The sequence below is a fragment of the Pygocentrus nattereri genome, chromosome 20, assembly GCF_015220715.1.
Source record: "Pygocentrus nattereri isolate fPygNat1 chromosome 20, fPygNat1.pri, whole genome shotgun sequence".
Lineage (NCBI taxonomy): Eukaryota > Metazoa > Chordata > Actinopteri > Characiformes > Serrasalmidae > Pygocentrus > Pygocentrus nattereri.
In genome coordinates this window covers 25,253,190-25,268,608 of record NC_051230.1, presented here as the reverse complement: position 1 = coordinate 25,268,608, position 15,419 = coordinate 25,253,190, and the positions used below count along the sequence as shown (strand labels likewise).

The 15,419-nt window shown below is 38.1% G+C and overlaps 1 protein-coding gene across 1 annotated transcript in view; it reads right to left on the bottom strand.

Moving 5' to 3' along the window:
• si:dkey-119f1.1 (uncharacterized protein LOC557127 homolog) overlaps positions 1-15,419 on the bottom strand; it is a 180,014-nt gene that overhangs the window by 29,521 nt on the left and 135,074 nt on the right. The gene's annotated exons all lie outside the window — the stretch shown is intronic.

Below are 15,419 nucleotides of genomic sequence, written 5' to 3'. Positions count from 1 at the left end.
CTGCTGGCCCAGATAACATTCTGGATTGTGTGCTGAAGTGCAGTGCAGACCAACTCCTCGAGGTGCTGACGGATATCTTCAACTCCTCTTTAATCCAGGCAGACTGCCACATTCATCCCAGTCCCTAAGAGCTTCAGAGTGACAGGACTGAATGATTTTCAGCCAGTAGCCCTCACCCCGATAGTCACAAAGTGCTTTGAAAGACTGGTTATGACCCACATCAAAGCCAACATTGACATCACTAGGGATCCACACTAATTTGCAGACAACACGGCAGTGGTTGGATGCATCACAAATAGTGATGAGTCTGGCTATAGGCAGGAGGTGGAACACCTGAAGAGTTGGTGCAGTAAGAACAATCTCTGCATCAATGTGAAGAAAACAAAGGAAATGATTGTGGATTTCAGAAGGGGCAACACCATCCCTCCCCTCCCCTTACACATCAGAGGATCTGCAGTGGAAGAGGTCTCCAGCTATAGGTACTTGTGCGTGCACCTAAGTAACAAACCAACCTGGAATAATAACACTTCCAGCCTGATCAGGAAGACACATCAGCGCCTCTACCTCCTCAGACGGTTGAAGCATGCTGGGACTGGGAAACAGCTTCTTCCCTGAAGCAGTAAGACTCTTAAATTCTAATTAGACATCACTGCAATGGCACTTCATGTCCACTTATTTATCTCTGCTGCTGTACTGAATCAGTGCCTCTACTATATTACCCCTATACATATCACTTTATACATTATCAGTATTAAGATGTATTCTTTGTACCTCATACTCATGCTGCTGTGTTTCATGCTGCTGCTGTTTGCACCTTATTATTTATTGTTTATTGTTACTTTGTACTTGGGAGTTAACTGGGACCTTGAGTACACCATTTCATTCCACCTCATGAATGACAATAAAGCCTTATCTTATCTCCTTTGTTTTGCTGATGTTGAGACAGAGATTTTTGTCATGGCACCACTCTGACAGAGCGCTGACCTCCAGAGCGCTGTTTCATCTACATCAGTGATGAGGCCTAGGATGGTAGCGTCATCAGCAAACTTGATGATGTTAGATGTGTGTTTGGCTGCAGTCATGTGTATACAGGGTGTACAGGAGGGGGCTTAGCACAGAGCTCAGAGTCAGCGTGGAAGAGAAGCTGTTCCCAACTTTCAACACCTGGGGTCTGCTCATCAGGAAGTCCAGTATCCAGTTGCACAGATGAGAGTTCAAACCCAAGTCTGTGAGCTTAGGAATGAGTTTGGCAAGAATGATTGTGTTGAATGCTGAGCTGTAATCTATGAACAGCATTCATACATATGTGTTCTTTCTGTCCAGGTGTGTGAGAGCAGTGTGTATTGTAAGTGCAATGGCATCATCTGTGGATCTGTTGGAGTGGTATGCAAATTGGTGAGGGTACAATTGTGGAACAATTGTGGTTTCCTTAAAGCACCTGGGAATCACTGACAGTCTTAAGAAGAGGTTAAAGATGTCAGTGATTTTGTTGGCACATGCTTTAAGGACCTGGCTGTGGACGCCGTCAGGACTGGGTGCCTTGTGTTTGTTAACTGCCCTGAAGGATCTTACCACCTCAGACAGGGGAATGGCTAGAGTGCAGCTCTCCTCATCTACTGGGAGTTTCTCAGCAGGTGAGGGGTTAGTTGCCTCAAAACAAGCATAATGAGCATTGAGTTCATCTGCAAGTAAGAAGGAAGAGCTCCCATCACAGATCACACCTGCTTTGTAGTCAGTGATGGTGCGCAGGCCACTCCACATACGTGGATCAGAGCCAAGACAGCTGGATTCCTCCCTGTCCCCGTAGTTACTTTTGGTCAGCTTGATGGTCCTTTGAAGGTCATATCTGGCCTTCTTGTAGCTAGCCAGGTCACCAGAGTTGAAGGCAGCAGCCCGAGCTCTTAGTTTGGCTCGAACCTCAGCATTGATCCAGAGTTTCTGGTTGGGAAATGATCTGACATTGATTTTTGGTACAATGTCTTCAGTTTTTTAATGTCTGTGCCATTTACTGATGTAGCTTGTGATGGAGTGTATTCATTAATGTCTGTGCCAGCCGCATCACGGAACATCATCCAGTCTTGAGGGTGCTGGACATTCAAGGGAACCTAAAGCTTCTAGCTAACCGTAGATAAGCACACAAATGTTTCCAGGATATCATTTAAAGAAGTGTCATACTACCAAGTTTTATGATTTATATACTGCAGACAACTTAGGTTTGATAAAACTTACAGTAGTATAAAGTTAGGAGACTCTGGACAGAGTTCATATTTTGAAGTGAACAGAAGTAAACTCCGCAAACAAGTTTAACAATAACATTTTTGTGCACAGATATGTCTTAATTTATTAATGTAAAAAACAGAAAAAAAATTCATAAACGTGGTATATGCAAATATTTGGACGCCCTACTTACCAGTAGGAGTGGGGTTGGGCACTCGCTTCTTAGATGCATCGCGATTGACTCACAAATGAATTGATTCACAAACAATTTTCCTAAATTTACATTTGTAATGTAATGTTGAAAGGAAAACAAAAGGTGGAACTTGGAAGTGCGGAAGTGCAGCGCCCGGACAGTCTGTGGTATGCACATCACCAAAGCACTTGGGTCAGGAGTCGACAACCCAAATGTTAAGAGGAGCCAGTTTGTCCTTCCAACAAAAATCAAACCACCTTGGGAGCCACAACATTTTATATACAATATGTCTCAGCATGTGCTAATGTCCTAGTATAAGCTAAAAAATATAAACAAAAATGCAGACTTGCTCTGCTTTAAGCTTTAGCTATAGCTGCTCCTCCTTCCATCTCCACCAGGACAGTTTTCCACAAAAAAGATTTTCCATCTTAAATCTTTCTCTTTGCCTTTTCGTTAGCTACTACCTAGGTGAGATTGCATTGCTATGTGACCTACAGTCTAAACGCCAGTGCTCAGTCACTGAGAACCAGGGATTTCGTGCCATGTTGCACACGTCCCATCTTGAAGATATTTTAGTGACACAGCAATCCCTACTCTCTACAAAGAGATCAAAACCAAAGTTACAAAATCACTAAAGAAAACGGGTCGGACAGATGTAACGTGTGTTGCATGGGCCACTGGATCTTATGTCACCGTAACAGCACATTTTATCACAGATAAGTCAGTGTCTCATGTGCTCCAAACAAGAGCAGTGAATGAAAGTCTTCTAGTTCACTTGCCACATCACTTCTATTTGATTTATTAATAAACGATATTGGAAAAAAATTTATAAATGAATCATTACAACTACTTTCTTTGATACTAAAGTATCAAGTCCTCACACTGTGAGAAAATAGAAAATCTGTATAGAAAAAACATGCAACCTTTATAATCACATCAATACCTGAATCGAATCACAAGGTATCTAGAGATTTCTACCCCCACTTACCAATACTAATCTAAGTTCTGCAGATAGTGGCCTTCTACAGATACCCTCTGTAAAATACAGAAACATGGAGAGGCCTCTTTCAGTTATTATGCTTCTAAACTGTGGAATTCAATTCCACCTTTTATTAGACAGTCATGCTCAGTGCTCACTTTTCAGAAGCACCTAAAAATGTATCTCTTTAAATTAGCATTTAATTAAAACAATGTCTCATGGTGTTTAGATTTAATTCAATCTTCAATTCAATTTTCTTCTGATATTAATTAAATACTAATGATCTCTTCTATAACTATGTCTTACCACCTGTCTGTAAAGCACTTTGAGTTGCCTCCGGCATGAAAAGTGCTATATAAATAAAATTATTATTATTATTATTATTATTACTACTACTACTACTACTACTTAGTAAAATCCCTTTTGGCAGATGTTAATGCTTGCAAAAAAAATTGTAGCCAGTTTGATAAATTTTTATTCTTGTTTAAGTAATTTTCACAAATTCTAGAAGCTACCACAAAGCTTTGAGTTCTTTAATAAATCCGTTTTGCATTAATAGCATTAATACACACCAAAAGATTTTCAAAGATATTCTGTGGACCGTGAGACATTTCAAGTGCTTCAGCTGTTTTTTGGAAATAGTTCATTGTGGATTAAGATACTGTATGTTTTGGATAAATGTAGAAGTCAATCTCTTGCCAGCTTTAGTTTCTTGACTGTGTCAAATTTATTTAAATATTGTGCTGTTTAATATAATAGAAGAAGCAGTTCCTGTTTCTGGACATAGTTCTTGTTTTTTTAAAACAAGGTGTTGCAATTTTCTCCACTCTACCTTGCTAACCTCTAGATCAGGGGTGCACAACTCCAGTCATCGAGGGTCAGTGTCCAGCACAGTCTGGAAGTTTCCCTATGTAAACAGACCTACTTAACCTGGCAATTAACAGATGAGTGTAATCAGGGGTGTTGGAGCAGGTAAACCACTGAACTGTGCTGAACACTGACCCTCCATGATCGGAGTTGTGCACCCCTGCTCTATATGATTTTTTTTGTGAAATTTTTAATTAGTTGTTACATATTACTCGCAATAAATTACAACCAAAGGTTTCAGGGCCTACTTTTTCTTGCATCGGATCTTCTAAACATTGGAAATGACACATATCAGCTGAGAAATCAATTAAAAGCATATGGCAGGCAGCATACTGTTGCTTTGCTCTGAGTGCAACATGTTCAGCTACGCCTCCATCACTAGTGATAGCCAAATTACTAGCTTCTTCTGTGAGAAATGCAAGTTAGTGTCTTGCTTGTCGGAGAAGATTATACAATTAGAGGAGTGCATTGAAAATGAAGAATTAGTCGCAAAGCTAAACTTAATGCTAAAGCTTCCTCATGCAAGCATCAAAGAACAGACATCTAAGGCTGCCATTGTAAATGAACTTTTTACTGATCATGATACCTTATCATCTATGCCTCATAGAAATATGAATTAGGCCTGAAGAGTACATCTCCACAGGTTACAATTATGTATGTAGCACTCAGTTAAATGGCCAAGGTGGAGGTATAGCAACCATTTATACAAATGCTTTAGGTATTAATCAGAAAGCAGACTACAAATTCCCGTTTGAAATTCTTTTTCATAAAATAAATGATCGAGTAAGAAACAAATAAGAATGATTTTTTATTAATTTTCACTTACTTTCACTACAGTCTACAGGCTACCATGACTATTTTTGAGTTCTTAAAGGAATTATTTAACTTTCTATCTAGTTTAATAACACTAAAAAAATTTTTTTTAAAAACCTGAAGATTTTGACATCCAACTTGACAAACCACACTTTGTATCTCACTCAAAATATAATGGGGCCCACTCATTACTTTAACCACACTCTTAGTGTTGTTGATCATTTAGCCATTTCCCACTGAGCACTGCAGTCTCAGATCATGAGCTTTACTAATATGAAATGGGTTCTAATCATCATATGTTCACTGCCATGCTATCATAATAAATTAATAATAATAATAAATTAAATTTAAAAGCGCCTTTCTTGACACTCAAGGACACTGTACAAAATGTAGGGTTATATATATATATATATATTTAAAAAAAAAAAAAAAATCATGATAAACATTCTATAACATCCTCCACAGCTAGTAGCTTTATCGAAAAACTCCTAGATCTATCAGCTTATATTGGCAGTCTGTCTGAACCTATCTACGAAAAACACAGCTAACTGCTACAAACCAGCTGCCCTACAAAGCTAATCCAGATCTTGCGTATACTGTAACTACTGCAGAGAGGTTGGAATTCTTTACCTTACTTCAACAACCAGAGCTGGTTAAATTATTTCCTCCTCTACTTCTATGTGCATATAAGATTCAATTCCAATAAGTTACCTAGGGATTCTGTCAGAAATACCAAGCAAGGTACCCAGGAAAAATTCTGTCAGCTTGTAGGGATCAGTAATAAACTTGATCCCTACAAGCTATCAAATTATACACCAAATCTCAACTCTTCGATTTATATCAAAGATTTCAGAAAAAAAACTGTGGCACAACAACTAATTTCTGTATTGAATCACAATGAGCGACAGAGTGAGCACATCACAACGAGTGACAGCAAACATTACAGCGAGTGACAGAGCAAGCACATCACAGTGAGTGACAGAGCTGTTTGGTTTTTATACTGGTTGTTTTTCACCATGCCTACACTCTCAGCTCTCACTCTCAGTTTTTCACCATGCCTACCCTCTCAGCATGGTTGCGAAAGCTATACCTGTCTATCTCAGATGATAGAATCACGTTTTTGTACTAAATCAAGGAAGATGAGAACCTACTACACCCAATGCTAGCTACTGCTCAGGCCCAGACATCAGTAACCAGGTTGGACGCAGCCTCGTCACAGCTTGAAGATCCCTGGCCTCAACTTGGTGTGGGATCCAAGGTGATGAGCTGCTCCACACCTTACCAGACGGAGCCATGGAGTATGGCCTGTGGGAACTCATGGCAGTAGGCACTTGTCTCAGCACCCTCTGGCTCATAATATCCCCCTGAGCAACAGATTCTCCACCTTGGAGGAGCTTGAAGATGCTCATGCAGGGGGTTAACCTTGTTCCATCTCGCCTCTTGTGCTTTTGTCGGCCACACATGGAGGGTCGCTGAGGTCGCACCCGGTGGAGCTAAAGTGCCCTTCTCCAGCAGTTCTCAGCAGACACCCGCAATCTCCTGGATGCACCGCTGGATGCCAAAGTGAGGCCTCCTCATCAGATCCCAAAGTTGGGAGCTGTCAGAGGACCTTCTTGTTAGATACCATCTCTGAATGCTGACAGGCGGCCTTCTCACTGTTCCTGGTCGCTCATGTGGCAGTCTCCACCACCAAAGTAGATGACATTACACAGCAACTTCCTAGCTTCCTCGCTAAAGATGCAAATGTTCGCAATGTGATTACACACAAAGAAGATAAAACTGAGCTCCTGAAGAAAGACTTTTAATAGCCATTTAATGCCATCAAAAACGGTTACAAAAGGATTTTTATCTCTGGCCAAATCCCCTCCCTGGGAAGAGGCAGTGATCATTTTAGCCACTTGGTAAACCTGCACAGCTGGCTCCAGGAAGCTTGTGTAGAAAATAAATTGTGTTTTATCGACAATTTTAATCTTTTCTGGAACCGTCCATCTTTTTATAGGAACGCAGGCTTGGCTCACAGATTTTCTGTCACAATGTGTTTTACACTGCTCTTAACCTTAACTGACTGCCTGAAATTAGAAATAATAATTCAGCTATCTCTGTAAATCTGTTATTCAAGTAAAAACTCCTCATTATTCCAAGATAAATGTTTTGAGTTCTTAGCCCTAAAAGTGTGCACTGGACGCAATAATAGTTTTGTGGTAGCTGGGCTCTATAGACCTCCTTCCGCATCCTCTCACATGGTTGATGACTTAGCAGAGCTTTTAAATCCATAAATCAACTCAGAAACGCTAATCCTAGATTATTTTAAATTAAATTGGCTAATTAATGCATCCGATCACCTGAAGGAAGTGTGTGGAAATTTATGGCTAACACAATTAATTACAGAGCCAACACAACATAACTTCCATGATCCCAGAAAATCAACACTAATATAATTTTATCCAATACACCTTGAAAAATTACTTCTATAGGTGTCTTTGACCCTGGTATTAGCAACCACTGCCTTGTTGGATGCATTAGAAGCACCAGTACAATAAAGTCAGGCTCTTGGATTGCGGTTAGCAGAAATTTTACATTTTAATGATCAAGGCTTTTTAAATGATCTGACGCTCAGCGACATCTGCTACACTTCTGAAATCCCGGATATCTATTTAGCGTTAGACCAATTTTGCTAAACTTTCCTGTCATCCGGTAAATAAGCATGCCCCCTATAAAACATGAGAATCAGAGATAGATCAAACCCCTGGTTCAATTCAGAAATATCTTCATTGCTCAATGCAAGAAATAAAGCATGGGCTTGGAATGGTGAAAGAAACTATGGGCTTAACTTCAGGCAGCTAAGAAATAAATGTACTTCTTACATCAGAAAAGTCTAAAGTAGAATTCTACCTCCAGATCTTTCTAAACTCAACTACAAATTCCTCTAAATTTTGGAAGACAATTTGCTAAATAATGAATCAATGCCCATTACAAATGATATTGTAATTAATGGTCAACAATTTACTGATCAGACTGAGAATTGCCAAGCATTTAACATTCTCTTTGCAGTTGCTGGACACGTACTTCCATTCTGCTGTAAGACGTGGTCTCTTTACAATTCATCCTTTTCTCCTCACTTAGTGGCCAAAGCACTTAACACCATCAATACAAAAAAAAAAAGTAAAGGAGAGGACAGTTTGGACTTTTTTCTAAGGATTGTAACCCCAATTCTTTTAGAACATATTAAATATATTTTTAATCTATTTTATCAAGCAGAATTCCCAGTATCTGGAAAACAGCACATAACTCCACAAAGGAGGTGATGCTGCTGATCTTAACTATAGACCCATCTCAAAATCGTCATGCTTGGCCAAGATCTTAGAAACCTTAGTAAATGATCAACTCAAGGCATTTCTGCATAGAAATTCAATCAGTGTACCAATCTGGTTTTAGAGAAAGGTACAGCACAATCTCTGCGGCTACTTCCATCTTAAACAATCTTTTCAGTGCCATTGATAAAAAAAAAAAAACTGTCATTTTCATTGACCTCTGTGATACAGTTGGTCATTCCCTACCCTTAAAAAGTCTATAAAACTTTGGTTTTGATCTCAGGGCTACTAACCGGATTATAAACTCATATCACCCCAATAGAGAGCAACGTGTGGCCCTAGGACAGAATAAATCAGAGCTAATTCCAATAAGAAAGGGGGTCCAAAGTTCGATCCTTGGACCGTTATTATTTAATATTTATATGAATGACACTCAATTGTTGACTTTAAAGTACACTTGTGTGTTGATGACACTATCTAGTACTGTTCGATTGACAAAAACTTGGCTCCTTGTAATATAACAAAATATGTTTCCCAAAGCACACAAGGAAAAACATCACTGAAGCAACACTATGCCTATTCTGCATTATGGTGATAAGTTTTCAGAGCTGGATAGTAACAAGTCAATTTAATTCATTACTATACTGAAGTAGTTTTTTTTTTTTTTTTTTTTTTTTTATCTGTACTTTACTGGAGTATTTCCATTTTGGGTGACTTTTTACTTTTACTCCACTACATTTCAAAGTCATATATCTTCACTACATTATGCGAAATCTGTTATTCCTGTTGGCTTATGTGTGCATAAAAATGCAACATGTCAAAATGAAAGATGTGCAAAGCAAGCACACCAATCAGGTTATGATGTGTAATTTTTCTGACTTTCATACAAACATCATTTCATTTTACACTGTGTGCACAATTATTAGGCAAGTCTTATTTTTGAGGATTATTTTTATTAATGACCAATTACAGTGCTCTCGGTTAATCCAAAATGTTAATAAACCTCAAACATGAATGTTTAAGAAAAATAAAGAAGTTTTGGCTTTCTTAGGAGAATATCTATATATGCACATTTATTGGGCAACTATAATGGTGCAGAATTATTACGCAGCTAAATGAAAAACACATTTTCCCATCTCACTTTATTTTCATCGGTTCAAGTGAGAATTATAAACAAACAACTCAAAGCTTTCCAATGAACATTTCTGAGAAATATAAAAAAAATTAGTGACCAATACAGCCACCCTTCTTTTCAATAACAGTGATAAGCCTTCCATTCATGGAGTCTTTCAGTTTCTTGATCTGTTGACGATCAACTTTTTGTGCAGCAGCAACCACAGCCTTCCAGACACTGTTGAGAGAGGTGTACTGTTTTCCTTCACTGTAAATCTCCCATTTAAGAATTGCCCACAAGGTCTCAATTGGGTTCAGGTCAGGTGAGGAAGGGGACCATGTCATAACTTTTTCATCTTTAATGCCTTTACAGACTAGCCATGCAGAGGAGTACTTGGATGCATGTGATGGAGCATTGTCCTGCATAAAAATCATTGTCTTTTTGAAAGATGCAGATTCTTCCTGTACCACTGCTTAAAGAAAGTGTCTTATAAAAACTGGCAGTAGGCTTGGGAGTTGATTTTGAGCCCATCTTCAACCTGAAAAGGTTGAAGTCAGCTAGCTCATACCAGTACCCCACCTCCACCTTGCAGGCGCCTGACTCGAAGTGGAGCTCTCTCCCATTACTGATCCAGCCACGGGCCCATCCATCTGGTCCGTCAAGAGTCACTCTCATTTAATCAGTCCATAAAACCTTTGAAAAATCTGTCTTCAGATTCTTCTTGGACCAGTCTAGACACTTCAGCTTATGTGTCTTATTCAGTGGTGGTCGGGTTTCAGCCTTCCTTACCTTGGCCATGTCTCTGAGCGCTGAATATCTTGTACTTCTTGATACTCCAGCTAGGTTGCAGTTCTGGAATATGACAGAACTGGAAGATAATGGGTTCCTTGTAGCTTCACACTTGATTCTTCTCAAATCCTTGGCAGTTAATTTGCGTCTTTTTTTCTCAGCATGTTTCTTGCGACCCTGTTGACTATTTGCAACAAAACGTTTGATGGTTCTGTGAATATGCACCAATGTCTTAGCAATTTCAAGAGTTCTGCATTTGAGTTCTTCAAGAGTTCCCTCTGAGAGACTTTTGGTAATTTTTAACTTTTCAGAGTCAGTTCAATCTCTTTTTTGGCCCATTTTGCCTAAAGAAAAAAGCTGCCTAATAATTATGCACACCTTGATATAGGGTGTTGACCTCCTTAGGCCACACCCTCCCACATTACACAGATACACATCACCTGCTATGCTTAAATCCATTAAGCATTCAAGTTTATCCAGCTTGGAGTTAGAAAATATGCCTAAAAATGATAATATGGTCAAAATACTCACTTGCCTAATAATTGTGCACACAGTGTATAGTAAATTAGTTTTTGGATAGCTCATGTTTATGAACAGAGACATACAGATGCAGCACAGTAAATAAAAACTCATTTGTGTACCAGTGTTTAAAGCAACAGTTTTCATTAAATTAAAACTTGTAACCAAGTTGCAAATAATTATTGAACCGAAACTTTGCTTATTCATAGAAATTTTTTTCAGAGCCACTTGGTTCTACCTAATGGAAATTGTTTGCCTTCAGTGTTTTGTGCTTTTGAGTCTTATTAGACATCAGTGTCAGACTAATTAACGACTTTCTATTAAAATATTGTTGTTACAAGAGTGACAAAGTATTCTAAAATGACACTAGAGTATCCTAAAATAAGGTGATACAGCAAGAGTTTTATTACAAAAAATGATAATAGGATATTAGAGTCATAATTATCTTTAGATATTTCAATACTTAAGTACAAATGAAGGCAAATACTTTTGTACTTTTACTCAAGTGGAGGTCTAAAGGGAGGACCTCTACTTTTACTGGACTAATATTTTACTCAGGGGATCCCTATTTTAACTAAAGTACATGGTTTGTGTACTTCGTCCACGTCTGTATGTTATAAGTGATACTGTTTTGATCCCACAACCGGGGAAATTCCATCTCCGCATTTAACCCATCCATGCAAGTGAAACACCACACACACACACTAGGGGGCAGTGAGCACACTTGCCCGGAGCGGTGGGCAGCCCTATCCACGGCGCCCGGGGAGCAATTGGGGGTTAGGTGTCTTGCTCAAGGACACCTCAGTCATGGACTGTCGGCGCTGGGGATTGAACCGGCAACCTTCCGGTCACAGGGCCAGTTCCCTAACCTCCAGCCCACGACTGCCCCAAAGATATAGATACAGATATGCACCTGTAACTACTTTGAAATTAAAGTTAAAGATTACTAAAGATTCATTACTTCTGACCCCTGGTCATCTTTGTCTGTGCGTCTGAAGACACATTGGTTTCTTTTTATCTATAAAGCGCTTACTCGCCATAAGCCATCGTACACCACAGAAATGCTCAGTCTAAATAATGCAGTTTATCAGATTTGTTCCAGTGACTAGATCACCCTTCAGGTGCCGAGAGGTATTACAGAGCTGGGAAAATCTGCTTTTAGCTACAGTGCACCAGCGAGCTGGAATTCATTACAGGAAACTCTAAAACATCGCTCTCTAGTGTTTTAGTCTTTATCTTTATGCTTTATTTGATTATACTTCATTTTTAATATGAGTTTTGACATGTGTTAGCTATGTCTTAGCTATTGTTTTTACTTTTATCTCTACTTTTTCATCATTCTTTTTAATTATTTTATTAATATTCTTTTAATTTTATTATTGTCATTTTTTTGTATTACATCTATTTCTTTTATTTCATCAATTCATTTTTATTTATTTTATCCTTATCTGCTCTGTTACTTGATACGTTATAATTTAAAAAGTTTATTGATTTAACAATACTACCAAGTCTACCGCTACCTTCTTTCAATAAATTTTACTTTTATGATTTTTATTACTTAATTGGTATTGGTGTTGATATAGTGCTGTGGGTAACATGCCTTCTACACCGTAGACTGGGGTTCAATTCCCCATCTGGGCAAGCACCCTACACTGTACCAAAAAGAGTCCTTGGGCAAGACTCCTAACATTACCTTTGCCTACCTGTGTAAATTGATCAAACTGTAAGTAGCTCTGCATAAGAGCATCAGCCAAATGCTGTAAATATTATAGCATTTGATTTTTCTTTTCTACTGTACTTCTCAATCCATAATTCCTGTACTGCTCGGCTACACTGTAAAGTTCCCTGTTCTGAGTTTAAATAAAGGTTGATTGATCAAATGATTGACAAATGACTTATTATTATTCTTGGACCAAGGAAACATACTTCTGTAGGTGTGTTGCATTTGATATGATACACTGCTATATGCTAACAGACAGGTTAGAAAACCATGTAGGATTAATTCCTCTTTACTTTCATAACATTAGCAAAATTAGAAAGGCACTCTTTCTACTGGATGTGGTAAAGGCTAAGGCTAGTTCATGCCTTTATTATCTCATGGTTGTATTATTGTAATGCTGTACAGTCTAGATGTTCCAGCAAAAGCCTTGACGAGTTTTAGTTTGTCCAAAATGCTGCTGCAAGAGTCCTTACAAGGGCTAGAAAGATTGACCATGTCAGCCAGTCAACCCTACATCAGTTGCCAGTTCACATGGCCCTCGCTCCTCAGTACCTCAACAAACTTTTCTCCTATAATGATCTGTTATGCCTATGTAGATCACAACGTGGTAGTTTGCTATTAGCACCTAGAATTAATAAAGTTATATCACGGAGTAGAGCCTTTTTACACATGGCACATGCTTTGGAATAACCTTCCAGTCAGTGTTTGGAACTCAAACAGTCTCAGCTTTTAATTTTAGGCTAAAAACCTACTTGCTTAGACAAGCCAGATTAAAGGTGCAGATCTGGGGGTTCATGGACATAAACTATAAACAGAGATTGTTGGGGCCTTACTCTCACACGTTCACTCAAATTTGCTGATGGTGGAATGAAAGGGTGTTGACATTTAAGGGATCCCTTCAGTGAGATATTGCTAATGTAATTGCTTTTTTGGTTTTTGATTGGTTTTTGTCACTTCTTTTCCATTGTGTTATGTTGTGAACCTTGATATTTTAAATGAGTGAAGTGAGATTAATAAATTATTTAGCAACAATTTTAGCTTTTATACATGTAGTGCATATGTTACACCCCCCCCCGGCCTTCTCACTGTACTCATGTGTTCTCCTTTATAATAAAAGCTGTTTGAACTAACTGAGCTAACAGAACTAAGTGAACTAGGGAAAAATTAAGGGTTAGTCTGGGATAATTTTCCTTACTCATCTGTGAATCATATCAATGCGCTGAACCATGTACTGCCAACCCTGTAATCATTCCCCTTTATAACAAAAGTTCACTAATTTATTGTTTAGAAATAACATTTCATTGTTTAACTGCACTTACAGTATGTACTGTAACGTGTATTTTCACATATTTTTCTTCCCATACTACAAAGCTGCCAGTGTTCCTGTGTAGCAGGTACAGCTTTGTGCAACCATGTGGCAGCACTTTTGTACCAGACTGTACATTATTCTGACCTTAAGCCCACATATTTTCCCCCAAAAACTGACCTTTTTTTCCTTTATTGTTTTCTCTATACTTCTCCCGGTAAATAGATTTATAGACTTTAAAGTAAGCTTAATTAATTGTAAAAAGTGCCTACTTCCATTTATTTTTTTATCATAAATACTAGTGAATAAACTAAACTAGTTTGACACTAGTGAATAATAAAATGATTTCATTCATTTATTAGAGCTCAGTAAGCTGTTACATCAATGAAATGTTGCTGTTAGGTAAACATGCATTGAGTTCTCATTTTAAATTGGTATCCATATATAATTTAAACTTGTTTCATTATTATTATTAAAAATTATTATTGTTGTCCAAATTTCATTTGTATATGTAACAATTTATATAGCAAATGATTAACAGAAATACACATGACTAGCATTGGAGTGTTTTTGTCATCTTGTGTAAACTATGGTGATTGTTAGAGGAATGTAAGAGAGCAGGACTGACAGGTAGGTGGCAAAAAAAAACCTGAGTATTATTTCAATTAAATTACATCAGTTTTATAAAAATAATGAACAATATAAAACAGATTTCCTGTATATACAAGTATATACAGATAATTGCTATTTACAAGATTTACATTTTGTCTTTAAATCAATATACATTCTCTGATGGTGGTGGTAGGCTAACAATTCTTCCGTATTCAAAAAAGCCCAGCAGAGCATGTCACTTTGGATAACATCAGGTGACTAAATGTAAATGCAATACATCACATGCTCCCATCCCTTGTTTTTGTATTTTCTAAATTAATTTGAATATTTTCCTTGTTCCAAACTCACCCACTTCAAGTGATGAAAGTCAAGTTAATCAGCTGATTAGTTGGATCAGGTGTGCTGACAGCAGGGGAAACACTAATAATACGTGCAGTACAGGGGATCCATCAGGACAAGTGTTGGGAACTACTGTAATATATAAGTGCTATTCTGGCTTCTTTGCCTGAGGCTTTACAAGGGGTTTTCATAGTTTGTCAAGAGACATGCAGCTGTGTAGAGCTGATTAATATTACCAAAAAGCCAGAGTGGAATCTCAGTGTCAAAAAACTTACTGGAGGCTTGACATAAAGGCACACAACAATGTTCAGCTGTAGCACGATGGGTTTGTTGAAACTTAAAACTTATTTTCCTGATACAATATCAGCACTTAACTAAAATCACAGCAACAGTACGAATAGCGGAAATGTTGTAGCTGGCTGAGATTTTCCCGGAATTGCATCAGCACTTTGCGTGCATATAGCCAATCGTCTAAGGCTATCAAAGCTTCTGTGCACAATTTTATCAGGCCAATGGGAAACAATTGTTTATCAAGCTAAATGCATCTCTAAAATTAAGCCTTTCAGAGTGAGATACAAGCCTAGTCTCTAAACCAGAAAACATTTACGCCATTCCATTTCAAGTTATTCCTATTTTTTGT